This window comes from Cannabis sativa, chromosome X (assembly GCF_029168945.1).
Source record: "Cannabis sativa cultivar Pink pepper isolate KNU-18-1 chromosome X, ASM2916894v1, whole genome shotgun sequence".
NCBI lineage: Eukaryota > Viridiplantae > Streptophyta > Magnoliopsida > Rosales > Cannabaceae > Cannabis > Cannabis sativa.
In genome coordinates this window covers 26,190,195-26,209,363 of record NC_083610.1, presented here as the reverse complement: position 1 = coordinate 26,209,363, position 19,169 = coordinate 26,190,195, and the positions used below count along the sequence as shown (strand labels likewise).

At 37.1% G+C, this 19,169-nt stretch overlaps 1 non-coding gene across 1 annotated transcript; it reads left to right on the top strand.

The window, feature by feature from the left end:
- The first annotated feature begins 1,690 nt into the window (after nucleotides 1-1,690).
- Nucleotides 1,691-1,797, top strand: LOC115703467 (small nucleolar RNA R71). Its single transcript, XR_004009229.1, has one exon. It is a non-coding gene; the product is annotated as a small nucleolar RNA R71 (small nucleolar RNA).
- The last annotated feature ends 17,372 nt before the right edge of the window (nucleotides 1,798-19,169 follow it).

Sequence of the window (19,169 nt, the reverse complement as noted above, 5' to 3'; positions counted from 1 at the left end):
TGTGTTCCTTGGGTTCTGCAGTGCAGGATCCACTGTCTATGGATTCGTCAGGTCAACCAAGCTTCTGGGAGTCTGTACCACTATTGTATTTGCGATTAGATTTGAGATAAAGAATGATCCTTGAGTTCAGCTCTCAATGAAAGCACCAAAATGTTGACCTCGCTTTTAGCCAACGACAATGAATCTACTTTGTAAGCGACAAGTTGTATAATACGAGTATAATATAATAAAGCAAATAAAGACAGAAGAGTTTTATAGAGGTTCAGCCCCGAGCAATTCGGTAATAGCCTAATCCTCGTAGTTTGTATTGACTTAAGAATAAGGAGAATGATTCCTTTTCTTAGAGCTCTTAAAATAATATCGCTGAATATGGATTCTTAGACAAGTTTTTTGACCCTTTTGCCTAGTGAGTATGAATCACTATTTATAGGGCTATAAGCTTGGGAGGGAAGTAATTCCCTTCTATTTACAATTGATATAAGTGGAAAGATTACGTAGTAAATACAGAGTACACCAATCGTGGGATTCAGACAACTTGCCATATCCCCGTGATCTGATCCCAAAGTTATAGGGATTTCTTCGATGACTCACGATGTGAAAGTTGAATTTACTAAGTATTGGCGTGCTGCACGGATTGCTCACTGCCCAGCTAAGAGGACTTTGTCCGAGTGAATGTATGTTGTGTCTTATTCGACATATTTCTTGTGAACAAGTACATAGAGTTGATTCCACGTGTCACCATGGCGCAATGCCACGTCAGAGTGCAAAAATTGGTATAACACACAGATTTGTTATAGAGGTTTGGCACCATGTGGTAGCGGGTAATGACTCACTCCCCTTTCTTTTATATTAATACCGAGGGTTAATACTATCTAGATCACTATAGATGGGATCTGCTATAGCACCCTTAAGGATACAATGTACGAATCAAGAATGGCAAATCTTAAGTGATATTGCTTGTATGGGCATGTGAGAGAGGAAGCGAAGAAGAGATAAGTTATCAGATTTAGGATTAGAGCTTGGACGCAAGTATTAGGCTTAAGTGAGCTTAGCTTTTCTAGGTTAGATTTAAGGCCTTTATATAGGAAGCCTAAACCCTACACTACAACTTGAAACCCTAGATATTTGTATATTTTATTATTTAATTACAAATGACCAAAAGGCTCTTGAGCTTGGATGTTATTCAGCTATTCTGTTGGGGTTTTAGTGCCCAATTTGCAGCCTAAAGGATGTTTTCCAAATGTAGAAGTGCACAAGAAACCTTGCAAAACACCTCTTGGCAAGCCAAAACCTGATTGAGGACAGGCTGGCCAGCCATAGGGCCGGCCAGCTTTGTGGGGGAGTTGGTTTGTCACTTTATGCCCGTTTGAGCGTCAAGGTCTCTATTTTCTTAGGTGCTGACTTGGCCTTCTTATTGGTGAGTTGTACTGCCATGTGGCACTGATTTTGTCCATGTAAGCAGGCCACGTCAGGAGGAAGAAAATCAGGATAACACATTTTAAATGTTTTCTTATTCCCAGATGCTCTCTCATCAGACCACTGATGGTTGTTCATAGCCATGTCTTCAAGTAATTTATAATCTCCAGTTGCACTTTTGCTCATGAATGTTCCTTCATAAGCTGCATCAATAATGGTTCTAGTTGTGGGACATAAACCATTATAAAAGTTCTTAACTAACATCCATTTCTCAATGCCATGGTGTGGACATTTCCTCAACAATTCTTTAAATTACTCTTAAGCTTCATATAAAGATTCTCCATCATTCGAGAAAAAATTATTAATTTCTCTCTTAAGTTTAGCAGCTTTAGATTGAGGGAAAAATTTAGACAAGAATTTCTGAGCCAGATCTTCCCAGGTAATAATAGAATTTGGTTGCAAGGAACTAAACCAACTTTTTTCTCTTTCCCTCAAAGAAAATGGGAAAAAACTCAATTTGATCACATCATCACTCACCCCATTGTATTTAAGAGTACCAAAAACCTCCAAAAAAATTAGACAAATGATCGTGAGGATATTCAGTTGGCAACCCACTAAATTGGAGAGTGGACTACACCATTTGCAAGGTAGCTGGCTTGATCTCAAAGTTGTTAACCTCCAGTGCTAGTTGTGTGATACTATTTTGTTCCCCTAATAGAGTAGGGAGTACATAGTCTCTCAAGCTCCTCTCAGCATTATTTTGAGCCTGACCTCCTTACATAGCTCCAAGAATTAGATCATTCTTGTGATTCCCATCATTCTGCGCCATCTCCGCTAATTTCTTGGCCTTCCTCTTGTTCTTTCTATTTTTTTTACAAGACTTTTCAATCTCGAGATTCAAAGGAACAAGATTTTCTACTCCTCTTATGTTGCGCATATAACACAATTCACCTTAAATAGAAAAACTAAGAAACTAAACATGTTAGAAACAAGAAAAATTAAAGTCAAATTATAATAAAAATTAATTAGACTAATATTGATAATTTTCAATCCCCAGCAAAAGTGCCAAAAACTTGTTCAGTAAAATTAATACGCAAGTATACGCAATCGAATCAAGTCATGTAATGATGAAGTAAAGTATCGTTCCCACGATAATTGATTATCAATTACTAATTTATTAATTCTTTGTTTCTATTTGATTAGTAGTAATATTTGGAGAAAAGTATATAAAACAAAACAAAATTAAAATTAAATAAATAACAATGACAAATACAAGGATTGTTATGATCGCCAACTATCTTTTATTTTACTTCCTAATGCAATTACCCAATTTTTCTTCTTCCTATTCAATTGAAAAGTTGAATTAAGTAGTTTATAATCTAGTTAAGACTTACAAACTCAATCTATGTGAAAAGTCCATATATTGCTACAGTAAAGTTTAATCACAAATAAAACATTAAATAATAGAACTCATAAAATTATACAGATAATCTAGATCCTTTCGTCCTAAATCAATTTTCATACATAATAATCATAACATATTCAAATCTCACTTTTAAGAATTTTGATTTGAATACATAGCAAATATAGATAGCCAATAAATAATTACAAAATTAAAATAGATTGAATAGAATTTTTTTTCTGGATAGAACTGAATTAAGAGCAGAAGAGGAAATTAAACAATTACATTAATCCATAAAATAAATTCAAGTAGTTCACATAATAATCCTTAAAAGAAAATTAACTACTAGAAGTCATTCTAAAACAATCGAAATTCAATTAAAAATATAAAAAATAGAGATAAAGGACTTAGTCACTACTACAATTTGGGCTTTTAGTGACACTCTTTAGTGACACGCATAAAAGTGCTTGTCACTAAAGAGCTAGGAAAATTTTTTAGTGACACACACAATTAGACTCTAAACTTTCAATGTTAGCCTCATGTAATGTTTGTCACTAAAAACATAAAGTGTCAGTAAAGAGTAATATCCATAATTTTCCTACTTATTATTTTTATAAAAAATATTGACCAATAGAGTCACGCCAGGAGAGTCTGGGAAAGTATGTCCCCACATGCCTGGCGTGTCACTATATGTACTCAACCCTAATTAAAAAAATACATATATTATTAATTTTTTATTAGTAAGGACATTAACAAAAAAAAAAATAATTAAAAGGCACTTATGTAATTGCTGGCATGTCACTATGCGCTGGAAAACTTAAGGACATTTAAAAAATTAATTACTGAAAAGAGAAAAAAAAAAGCACTTATATTAAAAACAATTTTAGGGTTTTAAATTAATAGCCTTTTCATCTCTCTCTCCGCCTCCTCCCTCTTTGCCTCCTCTCTCTTTCTTTCATCTCTTTGCCTACTGCTCCTTCCTCTCCTTTTCCTTCTGCCCAGATCCAACCTTAACTACAGCAACCAGTTGTACAAAAACACAAATGAAGGGTATTGTTCATGGACGACGAAGCTTCAGAGCTTCAAAGTTCTCAGTCGACGAAGGTTTGTGTCGATGGAGCTTCGAGTTTGCATTCTTCGTCCCTGTGCAGATCTCTCTTTCTCTATTTCCTCAGGTCGACGAAGGTTTGTGTCGATGAAACTTTGAGTTTCAAGGCGGTTCGTTGAAGATGGGGCTTTGAAGCATCAAGTTTCAGGGCTACTCAAGGACGATGAAGCTTCAGAGCTTCAAGGTTCTTGGCTGTTAGAACTCGACCGAGATTTGGGGTTCATGGTGGTTCATTATCGATGGAGGATTGGGGTTCGTCGTGGTCATTGAAAGAAACTGATTGTGAATTTTTTTTTATTTGTTTTAAAATTGGTCTGTAATTTTTTAGGTTCAATTCATGGTGGTTCATTGTCAATGGGGGATTGGGGTTCGTCAGTCCTGATCAAAGAAATTGATTGTGATTTTTTTTGTAACTGATTGTAATTATTTTAGGTATTTTTTAGATTCAAATATGTTCATAACAGTAAGATTTTTTAGCTAATATTTATTTAAGTGTTCTAAAATTAGTTTTGTTTGAATAATCTATGTGTGGTAAGATCATGTATATGGTATAATTTATATATATATAGAAAGACTGTTTAATATTATATTTTTATTTTGATTAATTATTTTTGTAATATTTTGTATAACATTTTGCTATTTATTTATTAAAGAATATATTATTTAATATTATAGCTTGAAAAAGTAAATATAGTCAGAATAATTGTAAACAAATAGTAAAAATATATATAAAATATTAAATAAAAAAAAATATAGATATAGTGACACGCATTAAGGGCAGCTGTAGGTATGAGTCTAAAACCCTATAGTGACGCGCGTTGAGTGATTCTAAAAGGGTTTAGTGACTCATCCTGAAGTGTCACGAAATACCGCTTTTCCAGTCACCCACATTAGTGACACGAAGTGATGTGTCGCTAAAAGATTTTAGAGTCTCTCCATGTGCGTCACTAAACTCTATTTTTCTAGTAGTGAGAACACTGTTTCGAGTCTTCCAATAGTGTCTTCTGCTCCTAGCCTTCCTCCTATGCTCCAAATTGATCTATATTTTCGAATGATATCAAAACTAGCCATCAGCGTTCTTTAAATAATGAAAAAATCAAGTTTCCCAAAAACCATCAAAGCTACAGAAATGCTTGGAAAGTCGTGGCTTTCTAAACGAGTTTCCACTTTTAAATTTCTTTGCTGATTTTTTGGTTTCTTAGTTTCTATTTTCTTCCAGAGACTGAAGGAATGTTGCAACATTCCTTGCTATGTCGCGACAATAATGAGTACATACCCTTTTTTTCTTCATTTTTCAATTAGAAAGTGCTCATTTTTGACTTTAGAGCACAAATTTTTGAGCTAAAAATGCAATCTTTGACCCATTACGCTGTAAGAAATCAAAATTAACAAATTTTATCTCAAAAAGGCTTGAAGAATACCAAAATTATCAAAAATGTAGATCTCCCAACATTTCTCCTAAAAAACATAACAAAAAAAAACCAAGCATAAATCTGAATAATAAAATAATAAAAATACTAAAACACATACTAAAATGGACTCTAAAAATGCATAAAAATAAATCTAACATTTAAGACCATAGATATAAATAATTAACTTTCGAACTTGACTTTTTTTTTCTTAAACTTCTTTTAATATTTTATCTTAGCACTTTTGTTTAGTTACTAACTTTACTACAACTCTGTTATCCCAATTTTTACACTCTGACATGGCATCACATGATGGTGACACGTGGAATTACCTTTGAGTATCTGCTCGGAGGGCACAGTCCGAACAGGATGCCTCGTAGGCATGCGCGAAGCAGAGCGATCTGTAATCCGCACAGAGCAACCAATACTTAGCGAATTCAGCTTTCGCATTGTGAGTCATCAAAGAAATCCCTATAACTTGGGGATCAGATTACAGACATATGGCAAGCTGTCCAAATCCCACGATCAATATATTCTGCATTTATCATGCAATCTTTCTACTTATATCCACTGTAACGAGAAGGGAAACGCTTCCTCTTCAAGTTCACAATCCTTTAAATAGTGATGCATGTTCACTGGGCATAGGGTCGCAAACAGTTTAGTCGAGATTTTACCCTAGAGATATTATCTAAGAATTCATATTCAGAGATACTGTTGTAAGAGCTATAAGAAAAGGAACCTTTCTCCTTGTTCTTAAGTCAATACAAATAACGAGGATTAGGCTATTGTCGAACTGCTCGGGGCTAAACCTATATAAAATTCCTGTGTCTTTACATTGCTTAATTATATATCGATTGCTATAAATTACTAATCATTCACCAAATAAGACTCAATATCGTTGACTAAAAGCAATGTCAACATTTTGGTGCTTTCATTGAGAGCAGAATCAACGATCGCTCTTCATTCAAAATCTAACCACAAGTACGATGTGGTGCAAACTCGTAGAGGTCTAGCCGATCCAGAAAATTCACAGACGGTGCATCCTGCATTGTAGAACCCATGAAACACAAGGGTTCCGCCAGCTGTTAATCCTGGATAGCCGAAAAACGTGGGTCACGGTGTAACGACTCCTATAGATGAAATCGAGCCTAGTGTGCAAGAGACTGGGAATAATAGTTCAGCACCCAACCAGGGCAATCATAACACAATCTTTCTGCCTGGAACCAACACCCAGAGGACCATTGCAGAGGATACTGAGTTACGAAATCTCCGTGACGCTCTTGGACTCATGCAGGATCATAACAATACCGTACATCACGATAAAGAAGAACTCCGCGTTGCGGTAAATCTCGCGTTCGAAGAACAAAGGCGTATGTTTACCGAGTGGAGAGACAGAGAGATGGAGGCGTTAAGGGCTCATCATACAGAGATTGAAAATCGTACCCAGCAAGCTACCGTGCTGATACGAAAAGCCTACTAAACTATAGGTCAGCAACCTCCGAGTCTCATCCCCCTGGGTGAGACAGACGAAGATCCAGCGATGAATACTTCCCAGGTCAGCCGCCAAATCCCAGGTCATGAGTTCCACTCGTGAGCCTAGCGATAGGCGGGCAGACCTTATCTAGTAATTCATCAGGAGAGGTTATACCTGATGGTTCCAATCAGGTTAACGGTGCCATTCCACCTATCAACCAAGAAAATCAATGCTAAGACAGTCAGACACTTCTGTATTCGAGAGGTTAGGGGCGACTCATGACCTAAGGAATGATCTGAACAGAAGGAGAGGAGTAGACGATCAGAATGTCAAGAAGATCGTGCAGCCTGGAGCCCGTCCTCAAATTCCCGCTCAAAAGGATACTGATGTGATTCAAATTGACCAGAATGCTGAGCAGGTTAGCCCAGCCGTCCAGGTACAGCTCGACGAACTAAAAAATATTTTCCAAGGCATGGCTAGACAGAGAAACAATGATCTCGAGCTGGAACGAGCACGTGGAACTCCTTTCTCTCGCGAGATCAATCTCTTGGCGTTGCCCCACAAGTTTAAAATGTCAACATGGAAAATGTATACAGCGAGAGAAGATCCTCTTTCCCAGCTCAAGTATTTCGAAATGCAAATGGATTTACAAGGGATACGAAGAGATGTGTGTTGCAGAATTTTTCCTGCTACCCTGTTGGAGGCCGCCCAGCAATGGTATTTCAAGTTAGCCCCTGGAAAGTTTAGTTCATGGAAAGCCTTCTCCTCAGAATTCCATGCCCAATTCTCCTTCTCTCGCTAACTTCCATTGCATATGGGAGACCTAGTTGAAGTCAAGCAACGGCCAGGCGAACCCCTCTGAGCATACATCAGTAGATTCATGACGGAGGCGACCAAAGTGTCAGGAGTAACTGAAGATGGAAAGTTGTCCGCGATACTGGGGGTCATTGAAGTCCTCGGCAAACTCTGGAAGGATATAAGGAAGAATGGGTCGGTAGACTCAATGAGTGATTTTCTTGACCGTGTCGAAGGCTTGATCATGCTCGAAAAATCCATTCAACGAGCGAAAGGTGAGCAAAAGCCTGGCAAGTCGAAGGCTCCTTCTACTGGAATGTCTGTCCAACTTTCCCATTACCCAAACAATTCAAGCTCAAGTGGTAAACGTTCCAACAACAACCACAGGCAGGGGAACGAGAAGAAGGGAAAGTTCACCGACAAATCCGAACAAACTCCCAAGGAGAATCATGCCAAGTACACTGCATTCACTATCTTGACTGAAGACATAGAAAGTGTTAACATGGCAACTCAGTCGCTGGCCCCATATAAGAAGCCCGGGGCCATGAAGAAAGATGTCAGCAAGAGGGACATGACAAATTTTTATTGATTCCACGGAGACTACGGCCACGACACTAATGAATGCAACAACTTGAAACAGGAAATTGAATCCCTCATAAGGAAAAACAACCCACACCTGCAAAATTATGTCGACCGATCAGGGTCAAAGGAACGACAATAACTAGGATTTGCTACCTGCACCGGTAGATGGACATCTGCAAGTTATCGTTGGAGGTCCGCATATTACTAGAGATTCAGGCAAAGCCCGGGAAAGGTATGCCCCAACAGCTCAACACGAGCAAGAGGAAGCTATCCTGGCCGTGGAAGAAAGGAAGGCCAAAGTTCAACGACCAGGAGGGCCTACCATAACCTTCATCGATGAAGATGCTGTCAAAACTAAATTTTCACACAATGACCCGCTGGTCGTTAGCCAATAAAATAGTGGCCAGAACCATGATTGATAATGGAGCCTCTTCCAATATCTTGTTCAAAACTGCTTATGAAAAGATGGGACTCCAACTCAAGGATCTAACCCCATGTCTCCAGTCTGTCTATGGTTTCTCCGGTCAAGGAGTTGCACCTCTAGGACAAATTCGTCTACCATTCACTGTTGGACAAGCTCCGACGAGCATGACTATCAAGGCACAGTTCCTGATATTAGATGTTCCTTCAGCTTTTATTGTAATGCTAGGCTTGTCGGCCTTGTATGACCTAAAGGCTGTCACATCGATATTCCACTCACGCTTGATGTTTCCAACAAAGAATGGTGTAGGGTGTCTAAGAGGAAACGAACAGTCTGCTCGGGAATGTTATAACCTTGCAGTGGCCAAGGCTAAGAAGGAAGTATCCTCCAACCAGAGCACAAACAAGGGAAAAGCATTTCTAAGTAGGGAACTTCCCAAGGCGGGGATGAATATGTGGACAGAGCCGTGTTCCTGGAAGCAGCAAACTTAGCCCGGGAGTATGTGTAGGCCAACTTCAGGCTGGCCTGCACAAAGAAAATACTTTAATATTTGAGCCAAGTAAAGAAAATTAAAGGAAAGTTCAAGAAAGACTTGCCCTTGTGGATTCCTTCAAGACTTCGCCCATCAGCAGCTCCAGAGAAGAGTTATTATCAGCGTCCGCCAGTTGGTCACTAACCTCAGGAACCAACCGGTTCATATAGTGGGCAAGCATCTCTTTGCCTTTCTTCACCTCTGGAAGCACCGGCAAAGGTGGAGTAGGGGCTAGCATCTGCTCGGGTCTACTCTTAGTCAGCTCAGACCCAGTTCTTGGTTGTTCAGGCCTGTTCGAACTCCCTCCTCGAGACTCCTTGGACTTAGCAACTTTTAGAGTAGAGGGGTTTGCAACCGTTAGCTCCTCGAAAAGATCAATGACCTCCCCAGTAGGCATCTTCTCCTTAGAAGAGGACCCTTCACCGCCTTTAGACTTCTTGGCTGGAGGAGATGCGCTGGAACTTCTGCCAATTCTCTTCCTGAGAGCGTCAAGCATATTCTGAGACATGTCTACACGGAATAAAAACAGACATCAGAATCATAAAGCATAATAGTCAAGAAGCTCAAAAACAAAACGAAGTAGTATGCAAGGTGATTGCCCGAACAGGACTCGAAAGTCCATCATCACCTGACATGCCTCTTATTTCGGACATAATAGCTCTCCCTTTTCCGAGCACGGGAGAAGGCGGCCGAGCGGGTGAGATGGGCTCCCTAATGCGAATAGCATGTTCAATAGGCCTGGGCTGGGCCGAAAGTTTCTTCCTCCTTTTGAGCAGAGTCACCTGCTCTTCCTCAACCAGGACGTCTCCGTCAGCATCAACTGGCTCCCCAGCCTCATTGTATTCCACTTAGTTAGGGGGTTCAACCTCCGCTTCTTCCTCCACCTCAGAGGAACTGCTAGGACGTACGTCGTCCTGCTCCTCAATCTCTTGGACCCTAGCGTCCCCTTCATGATCCCCCTCCTCCTGGACGGCTGGATCCTGTTTGGCGCTGGGCAAAGTGGCGTGCCGAGCTACTTGAGGATCAGATGCGTCAACCAAACGCGTTGTTTTCTTGGTACGAGCCATCATTCTATGGCTGGGTATAAGATTTGGGGGAGAATGTCCTTCGCTAGAAGAAGGTGGGCTAGAACAAAGACGAGGATGATCCTCGTGCAAAAGTTGAAGCAAGTCATGGTCGATTCGATGTTTGCTCTCCCAAAACTCACCTGGGTTCATCTACAAAAGACAACACAGAAGATGAGTGTTTGGTCGGAATATCGAACGATAAACAAGCAAATATGTCGACCAGGAGTACTCAACAAATTAAAGAATTAGAATGTTCTAAGAAAAGTCAAAACTCAGGAAGTTTGAAAGTTTCTCGACTTAGGGAAAAAAATTTCATGAATCTTAGAATAAGCAAGATGAAAGACAGGCATTACGCAGTTCAAAAAGGAAGCATTATGGACTGTAAAATCGCGTGAAACCATGACAAAGAAGAATCACAGAGTTTTCGAACCTAGGGTTTCCTATGTATTTTCTACAGTATAGTCGAAGGTGCATTCGAAATGTAAACATAGAAAAATAAGCATAAAGGATATCGAAAACTTACTCAAGAGTCATATATCGAAAACTTACCAACGAGCAGTTTCAATGAAGGAACTTCAGCAAACTTGAAGCCCAAAACATCTCTTTTCGCTCTGAACTCACTTAGCAAAGAAAGATGGCTAAAATGAGTTTATGTGCCAAGGCTTGTTGATATTTATATGCAAGTCACGAAAAGAGGTAATCATTTCAAAAGAACCTCAGACGCCTCGGTTCCCCCTTAAAAGCAAATATGGGAAATCAAAAATAATCAAGTGCAGCCGTCAACCGTGGTAAGAGAAAATCTGATTTCAAAATATTAATTGTCAAAGCATTTATTAGCCAAAAACTGAAGGGACGCCCAATCAGCTTCAAATCGACTCTCGGACAAACGCGCCCGACACGTGTCCCAATCCAAAGGCAAAAGCAGCTCGAACGAAGTCTACACGCAACTTCGGAAGTCCCGTACAGACTTGGGGGGCAAATGTTATCCAAATTTTTGCACTCTGACGTGGCATCACATGATGGTGACACGTGGAATTAACTTTGAGTATCTGCTCAGAGGGCACAGTCTGAACAGGATGCCTCGTAGCCATGCCCGAAGCAGAGCGATCAGTAATCCGCACAAAGCAACCAACACTTAGCGAATTTATCTTTCGCATTGAGTCATTAAAGAAATCCCTATAACTTGGGGATTAAGATTACAGAGATATGGCAATCTGTCCATATCCCACGATCAGTGTATTCTGCATTTATCATGCAATCTTTCCGCTTATATCCATTGTAACAAGAAGGGAAACACTTCCTCTTCAAGTTCACAACCCTTTAAATAGTGATGCATGTTCACTGGGTAGAGGGCCGCAAACAGTTAAGTCGAGATTTTACCCTAGAGATATTATCTAAGAATTCATATTCAGAGATACTGTTGTAAGAGCTATAAGAAAAGGAACCTTTCTCCTTGTTCTTAAGTCAATACAAATAACAAGGATTAGGCTATTACCGAACTGCTCGGGGCTGAACCTCTATAAAATTCTTGTGTCTTTACATTGCTTTACTGTATATCGATTGCTATAAATTACTAATCGCTTACTAAATAAGACTCAGTGTCGTTGGCTAAAAGCGAGGTCAACAAACTCGAACATGTTTTTATAGTAGTTCGATCGAAATATTATTTAATTATAAATGTGAATACTATTTTACTATTTAATTATGTTTCTTTCAAACATAATTTAATATTTAAAATAAATTATAGTATTATTATAAATTATTAAACTATAATAAATTATTAAATTTTAGAAAACATTAAAAAACTGCTTTTACTAGTGCATAATTACACCGAAAAAACTTACCCAACCATCAAAGACATATGATGGGTAAGCCTTTTTTTTGGTACATAAGTGCATTGGTATAACTATTTCATGCCATAATCCTATTGCCGGGTAACTGCACATATTTCCACATACCCGCCAATTGGGAAAAACGTGCAATCTTATGCGTCGGTAAAAGTCATTTTATATGCCTATGGGAAAAATTTATCCATCTTTTAACACTTAGTTTTGAATTTTTACTGGTGCATTTGGCTATTGTACCGGTAAAAACCATTTGACTGACTGAGTATTGCAGAGAAGTTTTACCAGCGCAGTTATGCACCGGCAAAAGTTTGCTGGCTCGTTGTGCCTAGTATTACCAGTGCAAATTTGCACCCGAAAATGTCCTCTTTCATGTAGTAAGTAACAGTACTTTATTGTTCATGGTGGTCATAAGATAAGTCCAATTTTTCCAAAGAGGGGTATTTGTCAGGTAGACCCACTTTCTCCATATATGTTCATTTTGTGTGCTAAAGGATTTTCTGCTTTGATTTGTAAGTTTGAAGTTGCTTGTCTTTTGATAGGGTGTAAGGTGGCTAGGGGGCTCCTTCTGTTACTCATATATTGTTTGCCGATGATAGTTACCTCTTTTGTCAAGCTTCTATTTCTGCAACTAGGAATATCAAAATAGTTCTTTCCACTTTTGAGCGAGCTTCTGGATAGAAGGTGAATTATGGGAAATCTTCTATATTTTTTAGTCCAAACACAAGTGATGTTGCTAAATGGTAGATTTGTGACTCCCTTGGAATGATTGAGGATTCTCTTGATAGTGTTTATTTGGGATTACCGGGTATTAGGGGAAGAAATAAATCACTATTTTAAAGTTTTTCGAGAAAAAAGAATGTCAATCAATAGTTGAGAAGGGAAGTTGTTGTCTAGGGTTGGGAGAGATATCTTATTAAAATCCATGGTTCAATCTCTGCCTGATTATGCCATGAGTGTCTTTCTGAATATGTTGTGAGATTGAACGCCTATGGCTAATTTTTGGTGGAAAACTTCTTCGAGTAAAGGTCGTGGCATTACTTGGATGAGTTGGGAGCGCATGTCTCAGCCAAAGGAAGCAAAGGGTTTGGGGTTTCGACTGCTTTATGACTCTAATCTTACAATGCTTGCTAAACAAGGGTGGAGGTTGTTAACCAAATCAGATTAGTTGGCTGCCAAATTTGATTTTCCTCATTCTGATTTTCTCTTTGTTGATCTTGGGTCAAACCCATGTTTCATTTGGCGTAGCATTTGGAATGCTCAGAGTTTTGTACGGGAAGGAGTTCATTGTGTGGTGGGCACGAGGGAGGACATTAGTGTTCTGTCTCACCAGTGGCTGCTTAGGGATAAAGACCCTTTTGTGTCTTCAAGGTCTTTGGGTCTGAATGATAAGTTTGTCACTATTTATAGTAGGAAATTGTGAATGAGACACAGAGATAATTCATGATATGTTTAATGCTCATGATGCGAGTCTTATTATAAATATACATCTTAGCTCTTCTGTCTCTAATAATTTTTGGTCTTGGCATGGTGAAGAGATGGGCATTTATCTATTAAGAGTGCTTATATAATGCTCCAAGATCATCATCAAACTCAAGAGGGGACTAATAACTCTGGTTTTTGGCGTGTCTTATGGTAGTTGAAAATATCCCCAAATGTGAAGAATCTTATTGGAGAGTAGTGTCCAATTGTCTCCCTACAAAGTTTTAGCTTCGACAAAGACATGTTGATATCTCAGATTGCTATCCTATGTGTAATGGTGAGACTGAAACAATTACTGATATACTTGTCTTTTGTCCTTTTATTGTTAGTTTATGTTTTTTGCTGGTTTGGTAAATGGGGTGTTGATTCCTTCTTCTTTTAGTTCTTCGCTTTGTGATTCTTTTGAGAAGAGGAGTGAGGATCAAAAATGAAAGTCGGCCATGCTTTGCTGGGCTATATGGAAAGCTTGGAATGCACTTGTTTGGAACAAAACTTCTTCCTCTTTTAGTGATCTTATGCTTAATGCTACTAATACTTTGTCCCAATGGCTAAAGGCTCAGCCTCGAGATAACCTTCTTTCTTTAGGAGTGTGCTTACTAGACAATGGTGCTGAGATATGGAAAAAATCTTATCAAAACAACGTTAAAGTAAATGTAGGTGTTGTAACCTTTGAGAGAGAGGGAATGGTTGGATTTGGCTATATGGCTCGAAATGAAGAAGGTTATTTTATCGTTGATTGTTCGTCTTGTTTTAATTGAATCTATCCATCAAAGGTTGTTGAGGCTATGGGTCTTAAGGAGGCGCTGTGTTGGATTAAAAGTTAGCGATGGTTGAGGGTAATACTAGAAATAGACAATCTTCTCACAGTCCAAGCGGCATGCAATGAACTCATTATGAATTCTTTGTTTGGTCATTTAGTTAAAGATTGTTAAGTTATTCTTTCTTCTTTAAATTATGTTGATTCAAGATTTGTCAAGTGGTTTGCCGACTGTGTGCCCACTTTGTTGTTAGGGTTCTTGACTCTTGCATGATCGTATGGATGAATGTTGTATTCCTGCAGAGCTATGCACTATTGTATTTGCATTCATCCTTTTAATAAAGATTTTATTCTATTCAAAACCAATACTAAAAATAAACACTACTACAAATATGGGCTTTAGAGGCAGTTTTTAATGTCTTTCAGCGTTAGTTTTGGCAAAATTCGCTACCGATGTGATCCAAGTGACGCTGTAGGGTCTAAAATAAATGACGTTGAATGGTACCCTATGGCGTCAGTTATTATATAGTAATTGACGCCATATGGTACATATGGCATCGGTACATAGTGAATAACCTATGCGATATACCCCCATAACTGACGCCATATACCCCTAACAACCGACGCCAAATCTGTAATAATTATTTTTTTTAGTTAATTTATTTAAATTATATATTTATTAATTTATATATTATATTATTTAATTTAAATTTAAATTAAATATTTATTTTTTTTAAAAGGTCAATTAAAAATTATTTAAATTAATTTTATGATTAGCCAATATACCTAATTTCATTTCATAGAAGTAATTAAATAACTTACAATTAAATATTACACAAATATTGTAAAATTAGTCCAAGTATTAACAAGTTAATAAATCTAACTACAAGTTAAGCTAAAAAAATAAGCTATGGAAGAAAAATTCTTAGGCCTTTCAGCATCAATCGTACAAGCCTTCGTCAATCACCGCCATCAACCGTTCTATCCACTGTCGTTGTATTGGTAATAATTCGATTTTTGGATTGTATTCCTGCTTTTCTCCAAACTGTAAAAAAAAGTAAAAATTTATATTAGTTTATATATATTATTATTATTATTTGTTATTGTAATAAATACTATAATCAATAATTTAAACTTACAGTGTTTTGATCTTGTATGTAACGGTTGGGATTTGCATGTGCAACGAAGTCAATCATGTATTTCAAAACATAAAAACCACATTCTTTGTTTTTAGGTTGTCTTGGACAATTTACTAGTGAAATTCATGGCCAAGGGCCAAGATACGCATTTGATGCCCCTATATATTTGTATGCTCTGTTTGAGACTAGTACTTGTATTTAAGATTTTATCTTAGTACAAATATAATTAGCACTTGAAATTCAGGAGTTAGTCGACTTTTAACAAATTTCAACCAATAAGTAAGGTCAATTTCCAGATGCCTTTTAGGGACTTGTGCCAGTCGTTGCACATATTTTTCTTCTAATGCGGGCATAATAACATCTTTTGTCATTCTGTTCTTGAAATCGTTCATTAACTTTCCAACAAGGATCAGAAAATCATGTTTGAAATCATCCGACACTATAAACCTCGTCTAGTTTGAAGGAAAACAAACATGATTAGAGTTAACATCTGAATTAATCAAAAACATATCAAAATTCTCACAAATAACTGCTTACCCATATATCTTTCCAAACTTTATTTTTTAGTGTAGGGTTGACTTCTTTCCAATTTTTATAGGACAACCCTATCGTCTGACGGCATCTAACTCCTAAATTCGATACTAGCTTGGAGTAGTTGTTGCCACAGTATTGTCCTTTGTCATTCACTTTGAGTGCCACTCTTTTTCCTTGGTCCATCAACTTGGATATTTCATTCATCTAAGTAGCTTCTAGTGTAGGTATTGGCCTAGGACACTCTGCTTCTGGGTTTGAATCTGAGCCTGAACCTAAGTTAGCCATATGTACACCGTTAACAAACAAAATATAAAGTTAGCTATATAATAGAGTAACTACATACATAAAAAAAATGCCTAACAAGTAATCTATAAAAAATATTAAATACATAAACAAACATTATCACAAGTAAGATATTGCAAGTAAGTTACCAATTAGACACGTTTTCTTTTCTTTTTTTTTTTATTTATGTTTGCCTAAATCACAATTGACTCATATTCCATCATTGATATCGTTTCCAATGTATTCAACATTGTGTTGCTCATATACTAATTGAGCTTGATCTAGTTCAAACTTGGACATTGTCACCATTGTCCATTTCCCCCTTAATCCTCTATCAACCTCATCTGGGTCAGTTCTTGGCTCGCTAATTCTTATTGCCTCAATCCCGGCCATGTATTTTAAACAAAATTTCACAGCCTCTTCAGATATGTAGCACTCGACCATCGATGCTTCTTGACGATAGTGGTTATGCACATAACTTTTAAGTACCTTCATATTTCTTTCAAATGGATACATCCATCTCGCCCAAACCGGCCCAAACAACCTTGGTTCTCTCACTAGATGAACAATTAAATGTATCATGATGTCGAAAAAATATGTCGGAAATTTTTTTTCGAGATTGCACAATGTTTTGACTACATGTTCATGTAATGCATCTAACTTATCCAATTTAATTCCTTCACGCACAACTTATTAAAGAAAATGCAAACATGTGTTAAACACTCTCAAATATTTTTTGGCAAGACTGATCTAATGGTGATTGGAAGAAGATGTTGCATTAATGCTTGGCAATCATGTGATTTCATACCCATAAGTTTTAATTCAGCCTCATTTACCAAGTTATTGATGTTAGAGGAGTAACCATCAGGTTCTTTCATATTAGCAAATGATTTTCAAACCATTTGTTTTTCCTTTTGGGACAAAGTGAAACAAGCAGGAGGCAAATATAATCGTTCACCTCTCTTCTCAGGTGCCAGTTATTGTCGTATACCCATTTCAACGAGTCTAAATGAGTATTTAAACCATCCTTAGTTTAAACTTTTCCAATATGGATGATAAAAAAAGATTGACTCTCTTTGAAACCAAAATTTGTTTTCTTATTTATTTGCGTCTTTCCATACTTTAAAATCTACAAGTTCTACTTGTTGGAGAATTTGTTCCCCTGATAGTGAAAAAGGAGTCATATCTCCCTCTTCAGTACCATCAAATTCTTTCTTCTTCCATCTCTCAGGATGATTTGTAGGCAAGTACCGTCTATGACCCATATAACATATTGTTAGGTTTTATGCCCTAAATAAAACTCTTTACAATCTGATTAGTTATCAATATAAGAAATTTGAAGTGATTGATGTTTGCATGAATTTTACATGCTAATGGTTTAATATGTTTAATATGTTTATTACATTCATACACACAAAATCAGTTAAATCCAGATCATATATTTATTCACAATTACAGTATCGTCAACACAGTGGAATGTGATTGTGATCATATGTATCAAAAGTTTTGGTCCCTGTTTCATCAGTGTTATTGGATTTACACTAATGTGATAATCAGCGATGATGTGTACTTACACTTGGAGTAAGTGTTATGTTCTTTCCAGGACATTAGTAAAGTATACTAGTTTCGAATGTATGGAGTATACATTGGACTGGACCGATATTGCAACTAAGTTAAGATATTACAAACTTACCGTTATACATATCTTTCCAAGTCAATATCAGTAGTTGATCTTAAGATTGAAAAGAATCTAAATCCTGATATGCTTGGGCTCAACTCAGGAGTGCTATTCATGTTCTTAGATTTATTAGTTAAGCCTACTTTCGGGTCAGGGTGATACGTATATTTCGAGAACATGATAGTATGATTGAGTGGGAGTGCTGAACATAAATATGGAATCTATAGCTTCTACTGGTGTATAGAAGTCAAGTGATGATTCCCTTCGAGCTTAGCAAATAGAAGTAAATGGATGAGCTCTTGTTTAACTGACTAATAATTAGATCACTAAACACCATTTACAGGTAGCTAAGTGTTTTAAGGGGCAAAATACATTGAGGGGTGAGAACGGTAAAGAAATCCCATCTCGATGTAAATCATCTATACAGAGGATCTTTAAATCACAATAAGATTATAACAATGGTTAAATGAGATAGTATATTGGTATCGTGAAACATACAATATGCTCTATATAAGTCTGAGAGTGCAATTCTAAGTTCTAAGAGTGGATTCAACGAAGAATTAATAAGTAGGAATTTACTTGGTAAATTTGGTTCACTTATTGGAAGCTCAGCATACAGATCCATGGTCCCCATTCTAGTTGAGAACATTCTGCTTGTAAGACTCATTAATTGATTCGTGATTGATCAATTATAATTCTAAAGTTAGACTATGTCTGATTTTATGAATTTTCACTAAGCAGGGGTGAAATTGTAAGGAAAAGAGTTTTCTAGGTTTATTTATTTATTAATAGACTTTATATGTCTAATTAATAATTAAATTAAATGACAATATTATTTAATAATCTATTTTAGTTATTAAATAATTAGTTTTGGCATTTAAAAGGTTAGAATTGGAAAATTGGCATTTTTGAGAAAATAGAGATAAAATTTGATAAAATTGCAAAATTAAGTGAGGCCCATTAACACCATATGGCCGGCCACTTAATATGATTTTTCAAATTATTATTTTCATTATTTTAATGCCAAATAATTCTAAACCTAGACCTAGTAGTTGCCTATAAATAGAAAGTGATGGCTCAGTCAAATCATAAGTTTTCAGATCAACTCTCTGACAGAAATTTCTCTCTTCAGAAAAACTGAGCCTTCCTCACTCTCTACCTTGGCCGAAATCTCTCTCTCTCTTTTCCCTTCATCTTTTTCGTGACCCTAGTGAAAGAGTAAGTGCCCACACACAACAAGCAGTAAC